The sequence below is a fragment of the Oncorhynchus masou genome, chromosome 18 (assembly GCF_036934945.1).
Source record: "Oncorhynchus masou masou isolate Uvic2021 chromosome 18, UVic_Omas_1.1, whole genome shotgun sequence".
NCBI lineage: Eukaryota > Metazoa > Chordata > Actinopteri > Salmoniformes > Salmonidae > Oncorhynchus > Oncorhynchus masou.
The window spans coordinates 4,128,429-4,148,428 of NC_088229.1; the positions used below are offsets into that span (position 1 = coordinate 4,128,429).

General features: G+C 43.8%; 1 protein-coding gene across 1 annotated transcript in view; it reads right to left on the bottom strand.

The window, feature by feature from the left end:
- The window catches only part of cacna1fb (calcium channel, voltage-dependent, L type, alpha 1F subunit), a 184,695-nt gene that overhangs the window by 95,311 nt on the left and 69,384 nt on the right, over positions 1 to 20,000 (bottom strand). The gene's annotated exons all lie outside the window — the stretch shown is intronic.

Sequence of the window (20,000 nt, forward strand, 5' to 3'; positions counted from 1 at the left end):
ACGACCCTAACCTAGTCCATTCTGTTATAACGACCCTAACCCAGTCCATATAACAACCGTAACCCAGTCCATTCTGTTATAACGACCCTAACCCAGTCCATTCTGTTATAACGACCCTAACCCAGTCCATTCTGTTATAACGACCCTAACCCAGTCCATTCTGTTATAACAACCCTAACCCAGTCCATTCTGTTATAACGACCCTAACCCAGTCCATTCTGTTATAATGACCCTAACCCAGTCCATTCTGTTATAACGACCCTAACCCAGTCCATTCTGTTATAACGACCCTAACCCTTTCCATTCTGTTATAACGACCCTAACCCTTTCCATTCTTTTATAACGACCCTAACCCAGTCCATTCTGTTATAACAACCCTAACCCAGTCCATTCTGTTATAACGACCCTAACCCAGTCCATTCTGTTATAACGACCCTAACCCAGTCCATTCTGTTATAACGACCCTAACCCAGTCCATTCTGTTATAACGACCCTAACCCAGTCCATTCTGTTATAACGACCCTAACCCAGTCCATTCTGTTATAACAACCCTAACCCAGTCCATTCTGTTATAACGACCCTAACCCAGTCCATTCTGTTATAACGACCCTAACCCAGTCCATGTAACAACCCTAACCCAGTCCATTCTGTTATAACGACCCTAACCCAGTCCATTCTGTTATAACGACCCTAACCCAGTCCATTCTGTTATAACAACCCTAACCCAGTCCATTCTGTTATAACGACCCTAACCCAGTCCATTCTGTTATAACGACCCTAACTCAGTCCATATAACAACCCTAACCCAGTCCATTCTGTTATAACAACCCTAACCCAGTCCATTCTGTTATAACGACCCTAACCCAGTCCATTCTGTTATAACGACCCTAACCCAGTCCATATAACAACCCTAACCCAGTCCATTCTGTTATAACAACCCTAACCCAGTCCATTCTGTTATAACGACCCTAACCCAGTCCATTCTGTTATAACGACCCTAACCCAGTCCATTCTGTTATAACAACCCTAACCCAGTCCATTCTGTTATAACGACCCTAACCCAGTCCATTCTGTTATAACGACCCTAACCCAGTCCATTCTGTTATAACGACCCTAACCCAGTCCATATAACGACCCTAACCCAGTCCATTCTGTTATAACGACCCTAACCCAGTCCATTCTGTTATAACGACCCTAACCCAGTCCATTCTGTTATAACGACCCTAACCCAGTCCATTCTGTTATAACAACCCTAACCCAGTCCATTCTGTTATAACGACCCTAACCCAGTCCATTCTGTTATAACAACCCTAACCCAGTCCATTCTGTTATAACGACCCTAACCCAGTCCATTCTGTTATAACGACCCTAACCCAGTCCATTAACTGATAACCTGACCATTCTGTTATAACGACCCTAACTCAGTCCATTCTGTTATAACGAAACGTCCATTCTGTTATAACCCCAGTCCATTATGTTATAACGACCTAACCCAGTCCATTCTGTTATAACGACCCTAACCCAGTCCATTCTGTTATAACGACCCTAACCCAGTCCATTCTGTTATAACGACCCTAACCCAGTCCATTCTGTTATAACGACCCTAACCCAGTCCATATAACGACCCTAACCCAGTCCATTCTGTTATAACGACCCTAACCCAGTCCATTCTGTTATAACGACCCTAACCCAGTCCATTCTGTTATAACGACCCTAACCCAGTCCATTCTGTTATAACAACCCTAACCCAGTCCATTCTGTTATAACGACCCTAACCCAGTCCATTCTGTTATAACAACCCTAACCCAGTCCATTCTGTTATAACGACCCTAACCCAGTCCATTCTGTTATAACGACCCTAACCCAGTCCATATAACGACCCTAACCCAGTCCATTCTGTTATAACGACCCTAACCCAGTCCATTCTGTTATAACGACCCTAACCCAGTCCATTCTGTTATAACGACCCTAACCCAGTCCATTATGTTATAACGACCCTAACCCAGTCCATTCTGTTATAACGACCCTAACCCAGTCCATTCTGTTATAACGACCCTAACCCAGTCCATTCTGTTATAACGACCCTAACCCAGTCCATTCTGTTATAACGACCCTAACCCAGTCCATTCTGTTATAACGACCCTAACCCAGTCCATTCTGTTATAACGACCCTAACCCAGTCCATTCTGTTATAACGACCCTAACCCAGTCCATTCTGTTATAACGACCCCCAGTCCAATAACTCCAGTCCATTCTGTTATAACGACCCTAACCCAGTCCATTCTGTTATAACGACCCTAACCCAGTACATATAACAACCCTAACCCAGTCCATTCTGTTATAACGACCCTAACCCAGTCCATTCTGTTATAACGACCCTAACCCAGTCCATTCTGTTATAACGACCCTAACCCAGTCCATTCTGTTATAACGACCCTAACCCAGTCCATTCTGTTATAACGACCCTAACCCAGTCCATTCTGTTATAACGACCCTAACCCAGTCCATTCTGTTATAACGACCCTAACCCAGTCCATTCTGTTATAACGACCCTAACCCAGTCCATATAACAACCCTAACCCAGTCCATTCTGTTATAACGACCCTAACCCAGTCCATTCTGTTATAACGACCCTAACCCAGTCCATATAACAACCCTAACCCAGTCCATTCTGTTATAACGACCCTAACCCAGTCCATTCTGTTATAACGACCCTAACCCAGTCCATTATGTTATAACGACCCTAACCCAGTCCATTCTGTTATAACGACCCTAACCCAGTCCATTCTGTTATAACGACCCTAACCCAGTCCATTCTGTTATAACGACCCTAACCCAGTCCATTCTGTTATAACGACCCTAACCCAGTCCATATAACGACCCTAACCCAGTCCATTCTGTTATAACGACCCTAACCCAGTCCATTCTGTTATAACGACCCTAACCCAGTACATATAACAACCCTAACCCAGTCCATTCTGTTATAACGACCCTAACCCAGTCCATTCTGTTATAACGACCCTAACCCAGTCCATTCTGTTATAACGACCCTAACCCAGTCCATTCTGTTATAACGACCCTAACCCAGTCCATTCTGTTATAACGACCCTAACCCAGTCCATTCTGTTATAACGACCCTAACCCAGTCCATTCTGTTATAACGACCCTAACCCAGTCCATTCTGTTATAACGACCCTAACCCAGTCCATATAACAACCCTAACCCAGTCCATTCTGTTATAACGACCCTAACCCAGTCCATTCTGTTATAACGACCCTAACCCAGTCCATATAACAACCCTAACCCAGTCCATATAACGACCCTAACCCAGTCCATATAACGACCCTAACCCAGTCAATTCTGTTATAACGACCCTAACCCAGTCAATTCTGTTATAACGACCCTAACCCAGTCCATATAACAACCCTAACCCAGTCCATATAACGACCCTAACCCAGTCAATTCTGTTATAACGACCCTAACCCAGTCCATATAACAACCCTAACCCAGTCCATATAACGACCCTAACCCAGTCAATTCTGTTATAACGACCCTAACCCAGTCAATTCTGTTATAACGACCCTAACCCAGTCCATATAACGACCCTAACCCAGTCCATTCTGTTATAACGACCCTAACCCAGTCCATTCTGTTATAACGACCCTAACCCAGTCCATATAACGACCCTAACCCAGTCCATTCTGTTATAACGACCCTAACCCAGTCCATTCTGTTATAACGACCCTAACCCAGTCCATATAACGACCCTAACCCAGTCCATTCTGTTATAACGACCCTAACCCAGTCCATTCTGTTATAACAACCCTAACCCAGTCCATTCTGTTATAACGGCCCTAACCCAGTCCATTCTGTTATAACGACCCTAACCCAGTCCATATAACGACCCTAACCCATTCCATTCTGTTATAACGACCCTAACCCAGTCCATTCTGTTATAACGACCCTAACCCAGTCCATTCTGTTATAACGACCCTAACCCAGTCCATTCTGTTATAACGACCCTAACCCAGTCCATTCTGTTATAACAACCCTAACCCAGTCCATTCTGTTATAACAACCCTAACCCAGTCCATATAACGACCCTAACCCAGTCCGTTCTGTTATAACGACCCTAACCCAGTCCATTCTGTTATAACAACCCTAACCCAGTCCATATAACGACCCTAACCCAGTCCGTTCTGTTATAACAACCCTAACCCAGTCCATATAACGACCCTAACCCAGTCCGTTCTGTTATTACGACCCTAACCCAGTCTATTCTGTTATAACGAACCTAACCCAGTCCATTCTGTTATAACGACCCTAACCCAGTCCATTCTGTTATAACGACCCTAACCCAGTCCATATAACAACCCTAACCCAGTCCATTCTGTTATAACGACCCTAACCCAGTCCATTATGTTATAACGACCCTAACCCAGTCCATTCTGTGATAACGACCCTAACCCAGTCCATATAACAACCCTAACCCAGTCAATTCTGTTATAACGACCCTAACCCAGTCCATTCTGTTATAATGACCCTAACCCAGTCCATTCTGTTATAACAACCCTAACCCAGTCCATTCTGTTATAACGACCCTAACCCAGTCCATTCTGTTATAACGACCCTAACCCAGTCCATATAACAACCCTAACCCAGTCCATTCTGTTATAACAACCCTAACCCAGTCCATATAACGACCCTAACCCAGTCCATTCTGTTATAACGACCCTAACCCAGTCCATTCTGTTATAACAACCCTAACCCAGTCCATATAACGACCCTAACCCAGTCCATTCTGTTATAACAACCCTAACCCAGTCCATATAACAACCCTAACCCAGTCCATTCTGTTATAACGACCCTAACCCAGTCCATATAACAACCCTAACCCAGTCCATTCTGTTATAACGACCCTAACCCAGTCCATATAACAACCCTAACCCAGTCCATTCTGTTATAACGACCCTAACCCAGTCCATTCTGTTATAATGACCCTAACCTAGTCCATTCTGTTATAACAACCCGAACCCAGTCCATTCTGTTATAACAACCCTAACCCAGTCCATTCTGTTATAACAACCCTAACCCAGTCCATTCTGTTATAACGACCCTAACCCAGTCCATTCTGTTATAACGACCCTAACCTAGTCCATTCTGTTATAACGACCCTAACCCAGTCCATTCTGTTATAACGACCCTAACCCAGTCCATTCTGTTATAATAACCCTAACCCAGTCCATTCTGTTATAACGACCCTAACCCAGTCCATATAACGACCCTAACCCAGTCCATTCTGTTATAACAACCCTAACCCAGTCCATTCTGTTATAACGACCCTAACCCAGTCCATTCTGTTATAACGACCCTAACCCAGTCCATTCTGTTATAACGACCCTAACCCAGTCCATTCTGTTATAACGACCCTAACCCAGTCCATTCTGTTATAACGACCCTAACCCAGTCCATTCTGTTATAACGACCCTAACCCAGTCCATTCTGTTATAACGACCCTAACCCAGTCTATTCTGTTATAACGACCCTAACCCAGTCCATTCTGTTATAACGACCCTAACCCAGTCCATCCTGTTATAACAACCCTAACCCAGTCCATTCTGTTATAACAACCCTAACCCAGTCCATTCTGTTTTAACGACCCTAACCCAGTCCATATAACAACCCTAACCCAGTCCATTCTGTTATAACGACCCTAACCCAGTCCATTCTGTTATAACGACCCTAACCCAGTCCATTCTGTTATAACGACCCTAACCCAGTCCATATAACAACCCCAACCCAGTCCATTCTGTTATAACGAACCTAACCCAGTCCATTCTGTTATAACGACCCTAACCCAGTCCATTCTATTATAACGACCCTAACCCAGTCCATTCTGTTATAACGACCCTAACCCAGTCCATTCTGTTATAACGACCCTAACCCAGTCCATTCTCTTATAACGACCCTAACCCAGTCCATATAACGACCCTAACCCAGTCCATTCTGTTATAACGACCCTAACCCAGTCCATTCTGTTATAACAACCCTAACCCAGTCCATTATGTTATAACAACCCTAACCCAGTCCATTCTGTTATAACGACCCTAACCCAGTCCATTCTGTTATAACGACCCTAACCCAGTCCATTCTGTTATAACGACCCTAACCCAGTCCATTCTGTTATAACGACCCTAACCCAGTCCATTCTGTTATAACGACCCTAACCCAGTCCATTCTGTTATAACGACCCTAACCCAGTCCATATAACAACCCTAACCCAGTCCATTCTGTTATAACGACCCTAACCCAGTCCATTCTGTTATAACGACCCTAACCCAGTCCATTCTGTTATAACGACCCTAACCCAGTCAATTCTGTTATAACGACCCTAACCCAGTCCATTCTGTTATAACAACCCTAACCCAGTCCATTATGTTATAACAACCCTAACCCAGTCCATTCTGTTATAACAACCCTAACCCAGTCTATTCTGTTATAACGACCCTAACCCAGTCCATTCTGTTATAACGACCCTAACCCAGTCCATTCTGTTATAACGACCCTAACCCAGTCCATTCTGTTATAACGACCCTAACCCAGTCCATTCTGTTATAACGACCCTAACCCAGTCCATATAACAACCCTAACCCAGTCCATTCTGTTATAACGACCCTAACCCAGTCCATTCTGTTATAACGACCCTAACCCAGTCCATTCTGTTATAACGACCCTAACCCAGTCCATTCTGTTATAACGACCCTAACCCAGTCCATTCTGTTATAACGACCCTAACCCAGTCCATTCTGTTATAACGACCCTAACCCAGTCCATTCTGTTATAACGACCCTAACCCAGTCCATTCTGTTATAACAACCCTAACCCAGTCCATTCTGTTATAACGACCCTAACCCAGTACATATAACAACCCTAACCCAGTCCATTCTGTTATAACGACCCTAACCCAGTCCATTCTGTTATAACAACCCTAACCCAGTCCATTCTGTTATAACGACCCTAACCCAGTCCATCATGTTATAACGACCCTAACCCAGTCCATTCTGTTATAACGACCCTAACCCAGTCCATTCTGTTATAACAACCCTAACCCAGTCCATTCTGTTATAACGACCCTAACCCAGTCCATCATGTTATAACGACCCTAACCCAGTCCATTCTGTTATAACGACCCAAACCCAGTCCATTCTGTTATAACGACCCTAACCCAGTCCATTCTGTTATAACGACCCTAACCCAGTCCATTCTGTTATAACGACCCTAACCCAGTCCATTCTGTTATAACGACCCTAACCCAGTCCATATAACAACCCTAACCCAGTCCATTCTGTTATAACGACCCTAACCCAGTCCATTCTGTTATAACGACCCTAACCCAGTCCATTCTGTTATAACGACCCTAACCCAGTCCATTCTGTTATAACAACCCTAACCCAGTCCATTCTGTTATAACGACCCTAACCCAGTACATATAACAACCCTAACCCAGTCCATTCTGTTATAACGACCCTAACCCAGTCCATTCTGTTATAACAACCCTAACCCAGTCCATTCTGTTATAACGACCCTAACCCAGTCCATCATGTTATAACGACCCTAACCCAGTCCATTCTGTTATAACGACCCTAACCCAGTCCATTCTGTTATAACAACCCTAACCCAGTCCATTCTGTTATAACGACCCTAACCCAGTCCATCATGTTATAACGACCCTAACCCAGTCCATTCTGTTATAACGACCCAAACCCAGTCCATTCTGTTATAACGACCCTAACCCAGTCCATTCTGTTATAACGACCCTAACCCAGTCCATTCTGTTATAACGACCCTAACCCAGTCCATTCTGTTATAACAACCCTAACCCAGTCCATATAACAACCCTAACCCAGTCCATTCTGTTATAACGACCCTAACCCAGTCCATTCTGTTATAACGACCCTAACCCAGTCCATTCTGTTATAACGACCCTAACCCAGTCCATTCTGTTAAAACGACCCTAACCCAGTCCATTCTGTTATAACAACCCGAACCCAGTCCATTCTGTTATAACAACCCTAACCCAGTCCATTCTGTTATAACGACCCTAACCCAGTCCATTCTGTTATAACGACCCTAACCCAGTCCATTATGTTATAACGACCCTAACCCAGTCCATTCTGTTATAACGGCCATAACCCAGTCCATTCTGTTATAACGACCCTAACCCAGTCCATTCTGTTATAACAACCCGAACCCAGTCCATTCTGTTATAACAACCCTAACCCAGTCCATTCTGTTATAACGACCCTAACCCAGTCCATTCTGTTATAACAACCCTAACCCAGTCCATTCTGTTATAACGACCCTAACCCAGTCCATCATGTTATAACGACCCTAACCCAGTCCATTCTGTTATAACGACCCAAACCCAGTCCATTCTGTTATAACGACCCTAACCCAGTCCATTCTGTTATAACGACCCTAACCCAGTCCATTCTGTTATAACGACCCTAACCCAGTCCATTCTGTTATAACGACCCTAACCCAGTCCATATAACAACCCTAACCCAGTCCATTCTGTTATAACGACCCTAACCCAGTCCATTCTGTTATAACGACCCTAACCCAGTCCATTCTGTTATAACGACCCTAACCCAGTCCATTCTGTTATAACAACCCTAACCCAGTCCATTCTGTTATAACGACCCTAACCCAGTACATATAACAACCCTAACCCAGTCCATTCTGTTATAACGACCCTAACTCCAGTCCATTCTGTTATAACAACCCTAACCCAGTCCATTCTGTTATAACGACCCTAACCCAGTCCATCATGTTATAACGACCCTAACCCAGTCCATTCTGTTATAACGACCCTAACCCAGTCCATTCTGTTATAACAACCCTAACCCAGTCCATTCTGTTATAACGACCCTAACCCAGTCCATCATGTTATAACGACCCTAACCCAGTCCATTCTGTTATAACGACCCAAACCCAGTCCATTCTGTTATAACGACCCTAACCCAGTCCATTCTGTTATAACGACCCTAACCCAGTCCATTCTGTTATAACGACCCTAACCCAGTCCATTCTGTTATAACGACCCTAACCCAGTCCATATAACAACCCTAACCCAGTCCATTCTGTTATAACGACCCTAACCCAGTCCATTCTGTTATAACGACCCTAACCCAGTCCATTCTGTTATAACGACCCTAACCCAGTCCATTCTGTTAAAACGACCCTAACCCAGTCCATTCTGTTATAACAACCCGAACCCAGTCCATTCTGTTATAACAACCCTAACCCAGTCCATTCTGTTATAACGACCCTAACCCAGTCCATTCTGTTATAACGACCCTAACCCAGTCCATTATGTTATAACGACCCTAACCCAGTCCATTCTGTTATAACGGCCATAACCCAGTCCATTCTGTTATAACGACCCTAACCCAGTCCATTCTGTTATAACAACCCGAACCCAGTCCATTCTGTTATAACAACCCTAACCCAGTCCATTCTGTTATAACGACCCTAACCCAGTCCATTCTGTTATAACAACCCTAACCCAGTCCATTATGTTATAACGACCCTAACCCAGTCCATTCTGTTATAACGACCCTAACCCAGTCCATTCTGTTATAACGACCCTAACCCAGTCCATTCTGTTATAACGACCCTAACCCAGTCCATTCTGTTATAACAACCCTAACCCAGTCCATTCTGTTATAACGACCCTAACCCAGTACATATAACAACCCTAACCCAGTCCATTCTGTTATAACGACCCTAACCCAGTCCATTCTGTTATAACAACCCTAACCCTGTCCATTCTGTTATAACGACCCTAACCCAGTCCATCATGTTATAACGACCCTAACCCAGTCCATTCTGTTATAACGACCCTAACCCAGTCCATTCTGTTATAACGACCCTAACCCAGTCCATTCTGTTATAACAACCCTAACCCAGTCCATTCTGTTATAACGACCCTAACCCAGTCCATCATGTTATAACGACCCTAACCCAGTCCATTCTGTTATAACGACCCAAACCCAGTCCATTCTGTTATAACGACCCTAACCCAGTCCATTCTGTTATAACGACCCTAACCCAGTCCATTCTGTTATAACGACCCTAACCCAGTCCATTCTGTTATAACGACCCTAACCCAGTCCATTCTGTTATAACGACCCTAACCCAGTCCATTCTGTTATAACGACCCTAACCCAGTCCATTCTGTTATAACGACCCTAACCCAGTCCATTCTGTTATAACGACCCGAACCCAGTCCATTCTGTGATAACGACCCTAACCCAGTCCATATAACAACCCTAACCCAGTCCATTCTGTTATAACGACCCTAACCCAGTCCATTCTGTTATAACGACCCTAACCCAGTCCATTCTGTTATAACGAACCTAACCCAGTCCATATAACAACCCTAACCCAGTCCATTCTGTTATAACGACCCTAACCCAGTCCATTCTGTGATAACGACCCTAACCCAGTCCATTCTGTTATAACGAACCTAACCCAGTCCATATAACAACCCTAACCCAGTCCATTCTGTTATAACGACCCTAACCCAGTCCATTCTGTGATAACGACCCTAACCCAGTCCATTCTGTTATAACGACCCTAACCCAGTCCATTCTGTTATAACGACCCTAACCCAGTCCATTCTGTTATAACGACCCTAACCCAGTCCATTCTGTTATAACGACCCTAACCCAGTCCATTCTGTTATAACGACCCTAACCCAGTCCATTCTGTTATAACGACCCTAACCCAGTCCATTCTGTTATAACAACCCTAACCCAGTCCATATAACGACCCTAACCCAGTCCATTATGTTATAACAACCCTAACCCAGTCCATTCTGTTATAACGACCCTAACCCAGTCCATTCTGTTATAACAACCCTAACCCAGTCCATTCTGTTATAACGACCCTAACCCAGTCCATATAACAACCCTAACCCAGTCCATTCTGCTATAATGACCCTAACCCAGTCCATATAACAACCCTAACCCAGTCCATTCTGTTATAACAACCCTAACCCAGTCCATATAACAACCCTAACCCAGTCCATTCTGTTATAACGACCCTAACCCAGTCCATTCTGTTATAACAACCCTAACCCAGTCCATTCTGTTATAACGACCCTAACCCAGTCCATATAACAACCCTAACCCAGTCCATTCTGTTATAACGACCCTAACCCAGTCCATTCTGCTATAACGACCCTAACCCAGTCCATTCTGTTATAACAACCCTAACCCAGTCCATTCTGTTATAACGACCCTAACCCAGTCCATATAACAACCCTAACCCAGTCCATTCTGTTATAACAACCCTAACCCAGTCCATTCTGTTATAACGACCCTAACCCAGTCCATTCTGTGATAACGACCCTAACCCAGTCCATTCTGTTATAACGACCCTAGCCCAGTCCATTTTGTTATAACGACCCTAACACAGTACATTCTGTTATAACGACCCTAACCCAGTCCATTCTGTTATAACGACCCTAACCCAGTCCATTCTGTTATAATGACCCTAACCCAGTCCATTCTGTTATAACGACCCTAACCCAGTCCATTCTGTTAAAACAACCCTAACCCAGTCCATTCTGTTATAACGACCCTAACCCAGTCCATTCTGTTATAACGACCCTAACCCAGTCCATTTTGTTATAACGACCCTAACCCAGTCCATATAACAACCCTAACCCAGTCTATTCTGTTATAACAACCCTAACCCAGTCCATTCTGTTATAACGACCCTAACTCAGTCCATTCTGTTATAACGACCCTAACCCAGTCCATTCTGTTATAACGACCCTAACCCAGTCCATTCTGTTATAACGACCCTAACCCAGTCCATTCTGTTATAACGACCCTAACTCAGTCCATTCTGTTATAACGACCCTAACCCAGTCCATTCTGTTATAACGACCCGAACCCAGTCCATTCTGTGATAACGACCCTAACCCAGTCCATTCTGTTATAACAACCCTAACCCAGTCTATTCTGTTATAACAACCCTAACCCAGTCCATTCTGTTATAACGACCCTAACCCAGTCCATTCTGTTATAACGACCCTAACTCAGTCCATTCTGTTATAACGACCCTAACCCAGTCCATTCTGTTATAACGACCCTAACCCAGTCCATTCTGTTATAACGACCCCAACCCAGTCCATTCTGTTATAACAACCCTAACCCAGTCCATTCTGTTATAACGACCCTAACCCAGTCCATATAACGACCCTAACCCAGTCAATTCTGTTATAACAACCCTAACCCAGTCCATTCTGTTATAACAACCCTAACCCAGTCCATATAACGACCCTAACCCAGTCCATTCTGTTATAACGACCCTAACCCAGTCCATTCTGTTATAACAACCCTAACCCAGTCCATATAACGACCCTAACCCAGTCCATTCTGTTATAACGACCCTAAACCCAGTCCATATAACGACCCTAACCCAGTCCATTCTGTTATAACAACCCTAACCCAGTCCATATAACGACCCTAACCCAGTCCATTATGTTATAACAACCCTAAACCAGTCTATTCTGTTATAACAACCCTAACCCAGTCCATTCTGTTATAACGACCCTAACCCAGTCCATTCGGTTATAACGACCCTAACCCAGTCCATTCTGTTATAACGACCCTAACCCAGTCCATTCTGTTATAACAACCCTAACCCAGTCCATTCTGTTATAACGACCCTAACTCAGTGCATTCTGTTATAACGACCCTAACCCAGTCTATTCTGTTATAACGACCCGAACCCAGTCCATTCTGTTATAACGACCCTAACCCAGTCCATTCTGTTATAACAACCCTAACCCAGTCCATATAACGACCCGAACCCAGTCCATTCTGTGATAACGACCCTAACCCAGTCCATTCTGTTATAACAACCCTAACCCAGTCCACTCTGTTATAACGACCCTAACCCAGTCCATTCTGTTATAACGACCCTAACCCAGTCCATTCTGTTATAACAACCCTAACCCAGTCCATTCTATTATAACGACCCTAACCCAGTCCATTCTGTTATAACGACCCTAATCCAGTCCATTCTGTTATAATGACCCTAACCCAGTCCATATAACGACCCAGTCCATTCTGTTATAACAACCCTAACCCAGTCCATTCTGTTATAACAACCCTAACCCAGTCCATTCTGTTATAACGACCCTAACCCAGTCCATTCTGTTATAACGACCCTAATCCAGTCCATTCTGTTATAACGACCCTAACCCATTCCATTCTGTTATAACGACCCGAACCCAGTCCATTCTGTTATAACAACCCTAACCCAGTCCATTCTGTTATAACAACCCTACCCCAGTCCATTCTGTTATAACAACCCTAACCCAGTCCATATAACAACCCTAACCCAGTCCAGTCTGTTATAACGACCCTAACCCAGTCCATTCTGTTATAACGACCCTAACTCAGTGCATTCTGTTATAACGACCCTAACCCAGTCCATTCTGTTATAACGACCCTAACCCAGTCCATTCTGTTATAACAACCCTAACCCAGTCCATTCTGTTATAACAACCCTAACCCAGTCTATATAACAACCCTAACCCAGTCCATTCTGTTATAACGACCCTAACCCAGTCCATATAACAACCCTAACCCAGTCCATTCTGTTATAACGACCCTAACCCAGTCCATATAACGACCCTAACCCAGTCTATTCTGTTATAACAACCCTAACCCAGTCCATTCTGTTATAACGACCCTAACCCAGTCCACTCTGTTATAACAACCCTAACCCAGTCCACTCTGTTATAACGACCCTAACCCAGTCCATATAACGACCCTAACCCAGTCCATTCTGTTATAACGACCCTAACCCAGTCCATTATGTTATAACAACCCTAAACCAGTCTATTCTGTTATAACAACCCTAACCCAGTCCATTCTGTTATAACGACCCTAACCCAGTCCATTCTGTTATAACGACCCTAACCCAGTCCATTATGTTATAACAACCCTAAACCAGTCTATTCTGTTATAACAACCCTAACCCAGTCCATTCGGTTATAACGACCCTAACCCAGTCCATTCTGTTATAACGACCCTAACCCAGTCCATTCTGTTATAACAACCCTAACCCAGTCCATTCTGTTATAACGACCCTAACTCAGTGCATTCTGTTATAACAACCCTAACCCAGTCCATATAACGACCCGAACCCAGTCCATTCTGTGATAACGACCCTAACCCAGTCCATTCTGTTATAACAACCCTAACCCAGTCCACTCTGTTATAACGACCCTAACCCAGTCCATTCTGTTATAACGACCCTAACCCAGTCCATTCTGTTATAACAACCCTAACCCAGTCCATTCTATTATAACGACCCTAACCCAGTCCATTCTGTTATAACGACCCTAATCCAGTCCATTCTGTTATAATGACCCTAACCCAGTCCATATAACGACCCAGTCCATTCTGTTATAACAACCCTAACCCAGTCTATTCTGTTATAACAACCCTAACCCAGTCCATTCTGTTATAACAACCCTAACCCAGTCCATTCTGTTATAACAACCCTAACCCAGTCCATTCTGTTATAACGACCCTAACCCAGTCCATTCTGTTATAACGACCCTAATCCAGTCCATTCTGTTATAACGACCCTAACCCATTCCATTCTGTTATAACGACCCGAACCCAGTCCATTCTGTTATAACAACCCTAACCCAGTCCATTCTGTTATAACAACCCTAACCCAGTCCATTCTGTTATAACAACCCTAACCCAGTCCATATAACAACCCTAACCCAGTCCATTCTGTTATAACGACCCTAACCCAGTCCATTCTGTTATAACGACCCTAACTCAGTGCATTCTGTTATAACGACCCTAACCCAGTCCATTCTGTTATAACGACCCTAACCCAGTCCATTCTGTTATAACAACCCTAACCCAGTCCATTCTGTTATAACAACCCTAACCCAGTCTATATAACAACCCTAACCCAGTCCATTCTGTTATAACAACCCTAACCCAGTCCATTCTGTTATAACGACCCTAACCCAGTCCATTCTGTTATAACAACCCTAACCCAGTCCATTCTGTTATAACAACCCTAACCCCGTCCATTCTGTTATAACGACCTTAACCCAGTCCATTCTGTTATAACGACCCTAACCCAGTCCATTCTGTTATAACGACCCTAACCCAGTCCATATAACGACCCAGTCCATTCTGTTATAATGACCCTAACCCAGTCCATATAACAACCCTAACCCAGTCCATTCTGTTATAACGACCGTAACCCAGTCCATTCTGTTATAACGACCCTAACCCAGTCCATTCTGCTATAACGACCCTAACCCAGTCCATTCTGTTATAACGACCCTAACCCAGTCCATTCTGTTATAACGACCCTAACCCAGTCCATTCTGTTATAACGACCCTAACCCAGTCCATTATGTTATAACGACTCTAACCCAGTCCATTATGTTATAACGACCCTAACCCAGTCCATTATGTTATAACAACCCTAACCCAGTCCATTCTGTTATAACGACCCTAACCCAGTCCATTCTGTTATAACGACCCTAACCGAGTCCATTCTGTTATAACGACCCTAACCCAGTCCATTATGTTATAACGACCCTAACCGAGTCCATTCTGTTATAACGACCCTAACCCAGTCCATTATGTTATAACGACCCTAACCCAGTCCATTCTGTTATAACGACCCTAACCCAGTCCATTCTGTTATAACAACCCTAACCCAGTCCATTCTGTTATAACGACCCTAACCCAGTCCATATAACGACCCTAACCCAGTCCATTCTGTTATAACGACCCTAACCCAGTCCATTCTGTTATAACAACCCTAACCCAGTCCATTCTGTTATAACAACCCTAACCCAGTCCATTCTGTTATAACAACCCTAACCTAGTCCATTCTGTTATAACGACCCTAACCCAGTCCATTCTGTTATAACGACCCTAACCCAGTCCATTCTGTTATAACAACCCTAACCCAGTCCATTCTGTTATAACGACCCTAACCCAGTCCATATAACGACCCTAACCCAGTCCATTCTGTTATAACAACCCTAACCCAGTCCATTCTGTTATAACAACCCTAACCCAGTCCATTCTGTTATAACAACCCTAACCCAGTCCATTCTGTTATAACGACCCTAACCCAGTCCATTCTGTTATAACAACCCTAACCCAGTCCATATAACGACCCTAACCCAGTCCATTCTGTTATAACAACCCTAACCCAGTCCATTCTGTTATAACGACCCTAACCCAGTCCATTCTGTTATAACAACCCTAACCCAGTCCATTCTGTTATAACGACCCTAACCCAGTCCATTCTGTTATAACGACCCTAACCCAGTCCATTCTATTATAACGACCCTAACCCAGTATATTTTGTTATAACGACCCTAACCCAGTCCATTCTGTTATAACGACTCTAACCAAGTCCATTCTGTTATAACGACCCTAACCCAGTCCATTCTGTTATAACAACCCTAACCCAGTCCATTCTGTTATAACGACCCTAACCCAGTCCATTCTGTTATAACGACCCTAACCCAGTCCATTCTGTTATAACGACCCTAACCCAGTCCATTCTGTTATAACGACCCTAACCCAGTCCATTCTGTTATAACGACCCTAACCCAGTCCATTCTGTTATAACGACCCTAACCCAGTCCATTCTGTTATAACAACCCTAACCCAGTCCATATAACGACCCTAACCCAGTCCATTCTGTAATAACGACCCTAACCCAGTCCATTCTGTTATAACGACCCTAACCCAGTCCATTCTGTTATAACGACCCTAACCCAGTCCATTCTGTTATAACAACCCTAACCCAGTCCATTCTGTTATAACAACCCTAACCCAGTCCATTCTGTTATAACGACCCTAACCCAGTCCATTCTGTTATAACAACCCTAACCCAGTCCATTCTGTTATAACGACCCTAACCCAGTCCATTCTGTTATAACAACCCTAACCCAGTCCATTCTGTTATAACGACCCTAACCCAGTCCATTCTGTTATAACGACCCTAACCCAGTCCATTATGTTATAACAACCCTAACCCAGTCCATTATGTTATAACAACCCTAACCCAGTCCATTCTGTTATAACAACCCGAACCCAGTCCATATAACAACCCTAACCCAGTCCATTCTGTTATAACGACCCTAACCCAGTCCATTCTGTTATAACGACCCTAACCCAGTCCATTCTGTTATAACGACCCTAACCCAGTCCGTTCTGTTATAACGACCCTAACCCAGTCCATTCTGTTATAACGACCCTAACCCAGTCCATTCTGTTATAACAACCCTAACCCAGTCCATTCTGTTATAACAACCCTAACCCAGTCCATTCTGTTATAACGACCCTAACCCAGTCCATATAACAACCCTAACCCTGTCCATTCGGTTATAACGACCCTAACCCAGTCCATTCGGTTATAACGACCCTAACCCAGTCCATTCTGTTATAACGACCCTAACCCAGTCCATTCTGTTATAACGACCCTAACCCAGTCCATTCTGTAATAACGACCCTTACACAGTCCATTCTGTTATAACAACCCTAACCCAGTCCATTCTGTTATAACGACCCTAACCCAGTCCATTCTGTTATAACAACCCTAACCCAGTCCATTCTGTTATAACGACCCTAACCCAGTCCATTCTGTTATAACGACCCTAACCCAGTCCATATAACAACCCTAACCCAGTCCATTCTGTTATAACGACCCTAACCCAGTCCATTCTGTTATAACAACCCTAACCCAGTCCATTCTGTTATAACGACCCTAACCCAGTCCATTCTGTTATAACGACCCTAACCCAGTCCATTCTGTTATAACGACCCTAACCCAGTCCATTCTGTTATAACGACCCTAACCCAGTCCATTCTGTTATAACGACCCTAACCCAGTCCATTCTGTTATAACAACCCGAACCCAGTCCATATAACAACCCTAACCCAGTCCATTCTGTTATAACGACCCTAACCCAGTCCATTCTGTTATAACGACCCTAACCCAGTCCATTCTGTTATAACGACCCTAACCCAGTCCATTCTGTTATAACGACCCTAACCCAGTCCATTCTGTTATAACGACCCTAACCCAGTCCATTCTGTTATAACGACCCTAACCGAGTCCATTCTGTTATAACAACCCTAACCCAGTCCATTCTGTTATAACGACCCTAACCCAGTCCATTCTGTTATAACGACCCTAACCCAGTCCGTTCTGTTATAACGACCCTAACCCAGTCCATTCTGTTATAACGACCCTAACCCAGTCCATTCTGTTATAACGACCCTAACCCAGTCCATTCTGTTATAACGACCCTAAGCCAGTCCATTTTGTCATTACGACCCTAACCCAGTCCATTCTGTTATAACGACCCTAACCCAGTCCATTCTGTTATAACGACCCTAAGCCAGTCCATTTTGTTATTACGACCCTAACCCAGTCCATTCTGTTATAACGACCCTAACCCAGTCCATTCTGTTATAACGACCCTAACCCAGTCCATTCTGTTATAACGACCCTAACCCAGTCCATTCTGTTATAACAACCCTAATCCAGTCCATTCTGTTATAACGACCCTAACCCAGTCCATTCTGTTATAACGACCCTAACCCAGTCCATTTTGTTAGAACGACCCTAATCCAGTCCATTATGTTATAACAACCCTAACCCAGTCTATTCTGTTATAACAACCCTAACCCAGTCCATTCTGTTATAACAACCCTAACCCAGTCCATTCTGTTATAACGACCCTAACCCAGTCCCTTCTGTTATAACGACCCTAACCCAGTCCATTCTGTTATAACAACCCTAACCCAGTCCATTCTGTTATAACGACCCTAACCCAGTCCATTCGGTTATAACGACCCTAACCCAGTCCATTCTGTTATAACGACCCTAACCCAGTCCATTCTGTTATAACGACCCTAACCCAGTCCATTCTGTTATAACGACCCTAACCCAGTCCATTCTGTTATAACGACCCTAACCCAGTCCATTCTGTTATAACGACCCTAACCCAGTCCATTCTGTTATAACGACCCTAACCCAGTCCATTCTGTTATAACGACCCTAACCCAGTCCATATAACGACCCTAACCCAGTCCATTCTGTTATAACGACCCTAACCCAGTCCATTCTGTTATAACAACCCTAACCCAGTCCATTCTGTTATAACAACCCTAACCCAGTCCATTCTGTTATAACGACCCTAACCCAGTCCATATAACAACCCTAACCCTGTCCATTCGGTTATAACAACCCTAACCCAGTCCATTCGGTTATAACGACCCTAACCCAGTCCATTCTGTTATAACGACCCTAACCCAGTCCATTCTGTTATAACGACCCTAACCCAGTCCATTCTGTTATAACGACCCTAACCCAGTCCATTCTGTTATAACGACCCTAACCCAGTCCATTCTGTTATAACGACCCTAACCCAGTCCATTCTGTTATAACGACCCTAACCCAGTCCATTCTGTTATAACGACCCCAACCCAGTCCATTCTGTTATAACGACCCTAATCCAGTCCATTCTGTTATAACGACCCTAACCCAGTCCATTCTGTTATAACGACCCTAACCCAGTCCATTTTGTTAGAACGACCCTAATCCAGTCCATTATGTTATAACAACCCTAACCCAGTCTATTCTGTTATAACAACCCTAACCCAGTCCATTCTGTTATAACAACCCTAACCCAGTCCATTCTGTTATAACGACCCTAACCCAGTCCCTTCTGTTATAACGACCCTAACCCAGTCCATTCTGTTATAACAACCCTAACCCAGTCCATTCTGTTATAACGACCCTAACCCAGTCCATTCGGTTATAACGACCCTAACCCAGTCCATTCTGTTATAACGACCCTAACCCAGTCCATTCTGTTATAACGACCCTAACCCAGTCCATTC